The sequence below is a fragment of the Sceloporus undulatus genome, chromosome 1, assembly GCF_019175285.1.
Source record: "Sceloporus undulatus isolate JIND9_A2432 ecotype Alabama chromosome 1, SceUnd_v1.1, whole genome shotgun sequence".
Taxonomy (NCBI): domain Eukaryota; kingdom Metazoa; phylum Chordata; class Lepidosauria; order Squamata; family Phrynosomatidae; genus Sceloporus; species Sceloporus undulatus.
Genome location: NC_056522.1, coordinates 215,461,688 through 215,470,591, shown reverse-complemented (window position 1 = coordinate 215,470,591; position 8,904 = coordinate 215,461,688).

The window sequence follows — 8,904 nt, the reverse complement described above, 5'->3', positions numbered from 1 at the left end:
AATTATGTTGGTCATGTTTCTTAGCCACGAAAAGGGGCCCTCCCTCTGAAGAAAATGACAAAAATTGTTGGGGAAGAGAAAGGAGGAAAAAAGCGGGAATGGTGAGAGAAAATAATGGCTTTTTCCCCGACATCAAGTGGCAGCTCTGCCCTTCGCCATTGGGCCCCCATGTACTCCTCCCCACATGCTTTTCACAATTTTCCTTTCCTTTTCTTCCTTTCCCCCCTTTTCTGGTAGTTCTCAGACTTCCCCATCACAAACACACACACACACACACATATATCCCTGGCGCGCTTTTCCCCCCTCAGTTTCCCTTTGCAGTTCCTAACAAGGGTTTGAAACGGAGGAGTGTCCTCCACCACACAAAGGAGGACAAAACGTGAGGCGTGCGCAAGGAAAATATGGGGACATTACAAAAATAATAATAAAGTAAAAATAAAAACACTCATGGGGAGGGAAAAAAGTCATGCTGAGAATGGAAGGCATTTTGGAATCCCTCCCGGACAGAAGGCTGAAATGGAGGACATGTCCTGGAAAAGGTCGCCTTTTGGGTTAAAACTCAGAAGAGGAGGAGACTCAGTCCTAATGGCATCTGGTTTACAGCCAGCCCTCTCTCTCTATCCACAGAGTCTTTAGGCACAGATTAAAGCATTCACGGCTGGAAAGTATGCAATGCGTTAATATATTTCTCAACAACAACAATATAAAACAACGACGGCCAATAGAAAATGGCGAAACCAATGTTTGCTTTTTGGAATATATAAAATTAAGGAAACCTTAATTTTTGCCATTTCCTATGAGTGGTGGTGGTGGTTGTTGTGTGTCTTCTCAAGTCCTTTCCGATTTACGGCGACTCTAAGGCGACACCTATCCTGGGTTTTTCTAGTTCAGGGCAGGTTTCCCATGACTTTCCCTTGAAGCTGAGAGAGTGTGACTTGCCCAAGATGGGTTTCATCACGGCCGAGCTGGAAACCCAACCCTGGTCTCCAACAGCCCAACACTCAAACAAACTACTATTTCGTGCCGGCTCTTGGCATTTTCTAGAAGGAACACTTTTGATGAGAAAGTGCCCATTTTCTATAAAAGGACACTGCAAATGGGAAAGTGCCCATTTGGGGGGACACTGTATATAATGGGACTTGAGCATCCACGGATTTTGGTATCCACGGCTAAAGAAGAAAGGGGGAGAAGAAGTCCTGCAAACAAACAGGAGCGATGATGACTATTATTATTATTGATTTAAAATAATTAATTTTTTAATAAGAAAAAACAAAACCCTTGTGGGGGGGAAAAGCGTGCGCCCGTGGGGTGATGGTGGTAGAAAGAGAGAGCAGGCGAAGGAGCCGGGATGAGAGAGCGGGCGAGGAGGAGGAGGAGGAGGAGCAGGGGAGAGGGGAGGGAAGCAGCAGGCTGATTAGGAGGTGTCAAAACTGCCAGGAGCAAGGAGGTGATAGCAATCAGGGGTGAGAAGAGTGCGCCATTCGTGCGGGGCAGCTAATTATCCGTCTCATTTGAGGCAGCCGCGTTCGAGGCAGCCGCGTTCGCCTCCTGAACGGTGACAGATTGGCGCGGAGGAGAGGGAGGTGTTAAGACAATGGAGGAGCAGCAGAGAGAGAGAGAGAGAGGATGAGGATGGTGCTGGTGCTACTGCTGCATGCTAATCAGCCCGGGCCTCCTTCCACCTTCTCTCTCCTCCGCCAAGGAGCAAGCGCCTGGCATGCAGCCTCCTCCTCACCTGGGGTGGCCAGGCGCTGCGCTCCTCCTCCTCCTCCTCTGCTAGCAGGAGCCCTGCATTTCAACCTTCTCCCCAGGAGCGACCCCAACATGCCCTCCATTTCCAGCACGGCTAAGAAGCATGTCCTCGCCCCCAGGACACGCCTGCCACCCATTGAGTCCAGGCAGAAATCCCCAATGCCCTCCGTTTTGAGCATGGCTAAGAAGCCCATTGAGTCCAGGAGGAATTCTAACATGCCCTCCATTTTTAGTATGGCTAAGAAGCCCATGAAGTCCAGGAGGAATTCCAACATGCCCTCCCTTTTGCCATGGCTAAGAAGCCTATTGAGTCAACAAGGAATTGCAAAATGCCCTCCGTTATGAGCATGGCTAAGAAGCCCATTGAGTAGCACCACTTCTGATGTTTCCCTTGGAGAAGTGCATCCTCTTGGCTGCCTCTTCTTCCCTGCAAATAGGGAAGATAGGGTGGATCCTTCTAAAGTCCTTTTTTTCTTAGGAGCAGCAGAAGACAAGACTCGCACCCAGAACTCAGGGTGCATTTGTTTCTGGGAAGGGGAAAAGGCAGCATAGGTGTTAGGCAATGGGCTGCTTGAGAACACAATACTGTTGAAAAGGTCATATTCCTTAGTTTCAGCACAATGGACGAATGAAAAGAATAATTTAAACAGGTTCAGTCAAGGGTTTATTGCTAGTCAAGTACAATTATAAACACTTGTCTTATTCAAAGATCTATAAGTATATTGCAAGCCAACAAAGCAGTTTAACTAAAATAAGTTCAACAGATAAATACAGTATATGTAACACAAGCTGTAAATAAACTATATGAAATGAATGTACAGTATATTTCTATTAGGGTGTGTTTTTAGCTTTTCTTTGGTAATGTCCAACATTTTTCTTGAATGCCCTTCATTTTAAGGTGCATTGTCCTCCTTTGCGGACATCTGCTCACCCCTTCTTCACCCCAGCCTTTTTTACACACACCCCCAAATCCAGGGTGCAGTCCTGGCCCCTCCAAAGCCATTTCTGGGGAAACCCTCCTATTGCCTTTAATAATCCCAGCCGCTGCCACCCCTACTATCCCTAATTACGCAGAGGGAGGAAGGAGGGGGACTAGTGAGGCTTTAATGGCTGTGCTCTCCTTTCCACAGGCCAATTAGGCCAGCTTTCAACTGGCTGGCACTCCAGTTAGGCACTTATTTATTTTATTTCTTTAAACAGGCAGCATAAAGCAAGTTTCCGCTTGACATCAAAGCCACCCACCTCCCAAATTCCCCGGGCCTTAAAAAGACCAGTTTGGTGTCAAAAAGTCCTTTAAAAAGAGGTGACCACATTTTAAAGATCCATACAGGAATCGGAGAAAGCCTTTCCTTTTTACATGGCTTTTGCTAAGCAGCTGCAGCGGATTCAGTCCCACTTCCAAGTCCAGCAGCAGCTCTAAAGATTGGGTGGCAACTCATGTGGAAGCTGCTGCTCTCCCTTGTAAGCCCCGGACTGTCCTAAAAATGCCCAGTTACAGTATTCCTCATGAATAAATTACCATGAATTATTCCTCTTCTGCTTTGCAGCTAGCAGCCACCCTTCAAAATGGCTTCAGTAAAAATATGCCAAGATCATAATTGGATACCCTAAAGGCACCAGATCACATCTGATCTTGGAAGCTATGCAGGATCAGCTCTAATTAGTACCTGGATGGGAGACAATGGTCCAAAACACACTGCAGAAACAATCCACCTTGAGACCACTTTAACTGCCCTGGATCAATGCTAGGGAATTCTGGAAACGGTAGTTTTGGGAGACATTTAGCCTTCTCTGTCAGAGAGCTCTGGTGCACAATAGACTACACTTCCCAGGATTCCCTAGCACTGAGCCAGGGCAGTTAAAGAGGTCTCAAAATGGACTATTTATGCAGTGTGTTTTGGACCAATAAATACCAGGTGCTGTAAGCTATATTTCAGATGAAAGAGCTGGCAAAACCATCTCTGAGTCTTCCTGGCCTAAGAAAACCCTATGAAATTCATGGGGCCCTGTAAATTGTCAGGTGACTTGGGAGGCACACACACATGTGCACAACCATAATTATGTAACACCCTCAAAATATCAGGATTGCATCAACATTTGTGCTTACACCATTGGTCAAGTTATATGTGTGATTTTTTTTAACTTTCACATTAAGGTTAACAGTGGAATCCTATGCTTTCTTACTAGTGTGGAAGGGCATATAGGATGGTGGTGCAAGAGCCAACATATTGCCCCAGGATACAGATAGCAGAGCAGGGCTTATGTCCCACATCACCCTGCGGAACTGAAAAAGCAGCTGGTGGACAGAATATGAAATGTTTCTGCCAGATCCCAATGGAAATAACTTGTTCAGAAGCATTGCCAGTCAAGTGATATCCCCCCTCAAACTCTCCATAGCAGCTGACTCATTTTCAGAAGCCCTTCATCACTGAATACTGTTGGTCTTTTGATTCCAATAGTAGCACCAAGAGTGGTGCTTGGAGTAGTTGTGCTCCATCATCACCTGTTTGGAGTGTGTTTCTTTTAGGTAATAAGGTCTTTGGTCTTTGTCTCCCCAGTGACTCAACCAGACCAGGCTCCCAGTTTGTCAATGTGGAAATCAGGCTTTAAAGGTCAGAGGGTGTGACCTTCCCTCAGGGACGTAGCCAGGATTTTAGGAAGGGGGGGTCCAGACTAAGTGCCACCATTATAATAGGGCTTGGGCGCGGCGGCACAGCAGCACACATCATTCATTTTTCTAATGGAAGGGGGGGTCCGGACCCCAAGAACCCCCCCCCCTTGACTACGTCCCTGCTTCCCTTAATCCTCCCTTCAACCCTAGTTCCCAGTGGAAGATTAAAATGCCTCCAATGCCCCTAGATGCCAAGGCTCCAACCCCCTTTTTTCTCTTTTGGCCAGAAAAGGGCAGTCTTGGGAGTGTGATGGAGTCAAGGGCCCAAAAGCCTTGGGGCCAGATATGAGCCAGGGCTACACTTAGCATACCTTAATTGATACTAATAGTATCAACTCTCTGTTATTGGATAACCAAAAGGTGAGATCCCATAAACGAGAGGAAGGCATTTACAAGCTCAGAGTCATCACAAAGCTCCCAGAATAGAAAAGAAGAAAATAAATTTGCTTGAGGGGAGGCATAAACCTCCAGAACAACCTTATGAAGACAAAGCAACATGGACATGGGAGACTAACTGAAATTGCAGCACTTTGTTGCAGGTCTCACTTCCATTCTGATTTTCAGTATGAAATGCTGAGTATGGGCCTGAACAGACAAGCCAAAATAAAGTGACTTCAGGTCACTTTGGAAGTGTGCTTTTAAAATGATGCATGCATCTTAAGAGGCTGAAAGCTGTACCAAAACCACATAGCTTTGGCATAGCTTCTGTCCTTTTAAGATGTGTGTGTCATTTAAACAGCATACCTCCAAAGTGACCAGAAGCAGCTTTATTTTGGCCTGTCTGTTCGGGCCCTAAGTCAATGCCTGCAGTGACATTATTGTGCAGCCACAATGAAGCACGGCCAATGATTGTTTTTGAGGTATGCCTGAAGTTCACAACTTGTGCAACTCTGATTGTAATCTCTAGAACTAGTGGGAAATCCATGAAAACCGTCATTGTTTTTGAAATTGTTTATGCTTATGGGGCTTTTGCTTTATAGAGTTTAGATTGAGACAATTCCCTTTTTCTTTTGCTGCCAGAGTGGGGTGTGCATGGGGACATCCTACATAATTATGGCTAGCCAGTTCTGGCATTTCCACCCAAACTCATAAAGCCTTTGCTATCTAAGGTAGGTCTTAGGTGGACTAGTGGAGCTGCTACCTCAGGCAGTTTATTTTGGGTGTCAAAAAAGACCAGCAGATTGGAAGTGATTTTAGTTAATTACTGGTTCTTTTCTTTCCCTCTGCCTGTCAGGGAAATGGAGAGAGAGCTTGTGGGCTTTTCTGTTCCAGAGATCAAAATAACTGGAGAGTTCTTGGACTATGCACGATGAGATTGCCATTTTCTTTCAAGGCGCATAGTCCTTGGTTCTTACGGATTTGCTGTTGTCTGACTGGCAGCAAAATGTCTTGGTCATGTCTGCTTACCCAGAAGTTCGACCCAACTGAATTCAAGGGGATTAACTCCCTAGTGAGTATGCTCAGGACTGCAACCCAATATAATACAGCAACATGGAGTTTATTTGGCCCTCCAGATGTTTGAGGCCTCCATCCAATTGCCTAGTTTCAACTAGAGCAGACCAATCTAACCAGTGGAAATTACAAGAGCCATAGTGGTTTGAGTGTTGGACTAGACTCTGGAGACCAAGGTCCGAAACCTGGCTTGGCCACTGGGTCACCTTAGACACGTCACACTCTCTCAGCCTCAGAGGATGGTCATAGCACAACCCTCTGAAGAAACTTGCAAAGAAAACCCCAAGATAGGTTCACCTTTTTTGGTCTCCATAAATTGGAAGGCATAGAACAACAGACTTAATGACTTCCCATTGATTTAGTGGATTTGCTCTAAGAGGCCTAACAAACAACCTGGACTAAAGTGGCCTTGAAGTTCATTCCCCAGAAACCCCAGCCAGCAGAGCCAATGGTAAGAGACTGTAGGATTTGTAATACAACACATTTAAAGGGTCAATATTTGTCCCAGTCTTGCAATGGAGGACCCCAGATGATGACCAGAAGAAACAGGGACAGCACTTTTCTCAGAATTAAGCCTTGTTGAGTTCAATGCAACTTCTTCCCAACTCACTGAAGATAGGATAGCAACCGAAACACACATTTGCCCACATCTCTCCTGCAACACAACTTACATTCCCAAAGCAGCAAAATCTCATCTCTCCATTCCAGACTCAGCTTTGACCCACTTGCCTAACTGAGGCTGCATCCGCACTGCAGAAACAATCCAATCTGACACCACTTTAACTGCCATGGCTCCATGCTATGGAATCCTGGGATCTGTAGTTTGTTGCAGCCCCAGAGCTCTCCAAAACGCACTGCAGACAATAATCTAGTTTGAGACCACTTTAACAGCCATGGCTCAGTGCTAAGGAATTCTGTGAAGTATAGTTTTGTGAGAGCTCTGGTGCCACAACAAACTATAATTCTCTAGAAGCAGCCAGGGTAGTTAAAGCGGTCTCAAACTGGATTATTTCTGCAGTGTGTTCTGGACCAGAGAAAGCTAAATGCTTCTCCAAACCACAAATCCCAGGATCCCAGGGCATTGAGCCAGGGCCGTTCCAGTGGTGTCGAACTGGATTATTTCTGCAGTGCGGATGCGGCCCTGTGTGTCTCTTGTTGGCAGGACTCTGTGTGTGTGTGTGTGTGTGTGTGTGTGTGTGTGTGTGTGTGTGAAGCGACATCCCAGCCCCAACCCCAGTGCCTGGGCTGAGCCGGAGAGGCAGGGGAATGAGCGCTGGCTTGTTTACTGCCAAAGCCTTCTCAGTTTCCCTTCCCATCCTGCCCCTAAAGATTTTGATTACTATACACTTCGCTTTAACATTAAAAACATTATTTACTGCAGATTTGCACAAGCGGCAGGGCTGCTTGCTTGCTTGTTGTTGTTGTTTTTTTTTCATGCGAAAGGAGCAACAGATTGATGCAGGCAGAAGAGAAGGATTCCTGGCTCAGGCGAAAGGAGGGGAGCAAAAGGGAGAGCAGGGCCCAGAATCCCCAGCAGCTTCCAGCAAAAGAGATGGGGCTCCTCTCTGTCCCCCAGTAGATCCTTTAATGCCGGGCCGGATTTTCAGGGCTCTTCGCTTCCCTTCCTTCCCCTCCTGAACCATCTCGCCCGGGGTGACTGGGCTAGGTCCTCCTTTTCCCGGACCCATCCTACATTTCAGCCTTGTGTCCAGGAAGAATTCCAAAAGGTCCTCCATTTGGAGCAGGACGAAGAAGCATGGGCTTACATTTCTGTGAATGTTTTTAGCTTTTCTTTTCACAATGCCCTACATTGTTCTTGCATGCCCTACACATGTTGCGATGCCTGGTCCTCCTTTGCGGTTAAGGGCCTCCTCCTCCTCGGGACCTATCAGCCTCCTTCTGTCCAGGAGGGATCCCAAAAGGTCCTCCATCTGGAGCAAAGGACTAAGAAACATGCACTGACAGTTACGTGAGTGCTTTTAGCTTCCCTGTGGCCGTGTCCTCCTCCTTTGCGGGGAAGGGCCTCTGCTGAATCAACTCAGGCTTTTGAAGTCGAGGAGGACATTTGAAAAGATATTCTTGCTGATGGTGAGGCTTGGAGGGGGAGACCTGGCTTTCAAAGGTGGCAGAGAGGAACCTCGGGGTGTGTGTGTGTGTGTGTGTTGGTGGTGTTGTGTGCCAGTTGCCCCCTCCAAGGCTCAAAGAAGGCAACCTTGGCATTCATTCATTCATTCACTCGCTCGCTCCTTCCTCCTCCTCCTTCTCCAGCCGATCGATCTCGGTGGATCATTATTATTTGCGAGGAATTGCTCCCCGGTGAAGGGCCCTGGCCAGATGGCGAAAGGAGGCTCCCCCCCCCCCCTCTGTTTTTCCCCCTCCTAAAGCGGCTTGAGAGAAAAAAACCAGCCGATGAAGATGCTCCAGGAGAAGTGGAAACGTTTGCATCCGATGCTGATCCGGGCCAGAAGGTCTCCTTCGTCTCCCTCCAGGATGGAAGGATGTGCGGGGCATGGCCAGGCAGCACAGCAGGCTCTGGGGGTTTTTGAACTGGAAGCCCTCCTGAAGCCGGATACGAACAAGGAGGAGGAGGAGATATACAACAGGAAGAAGAAAGACAAGGAGAGGAAAGACAACAACAAGAAGAAATAAACAAGAAATACAAAAAGGAGAAGAAGAAGGAGATGAAGAAGAGGAGGAGGAAAAACAACAACAACAAGAAATACAACAGGAAGAAGAAATACGAGAAGAAGAAGAAGAAATACAACAACAAAAAGAAGACGAAATTCAAGAGGAAGAAAAACAAGGAGAAAGAGAAGAAATACAACAACAAGAAGAAATACAAGAAGGAGGACAACAAGAAGAAAAACAAAAAGAAGAGGAAGAAATACGAGAAGAGGAGGAGGAGAAATATAAGAACGAAAAGGAGGAGAAGAAATACAACAACAACAACAACAACAATAACAGATCTACTGAAAAGCAAGACAACCTTTGTTTGGTGTTCTTCCACGGGGGCGTTTTAAAGAAATAAG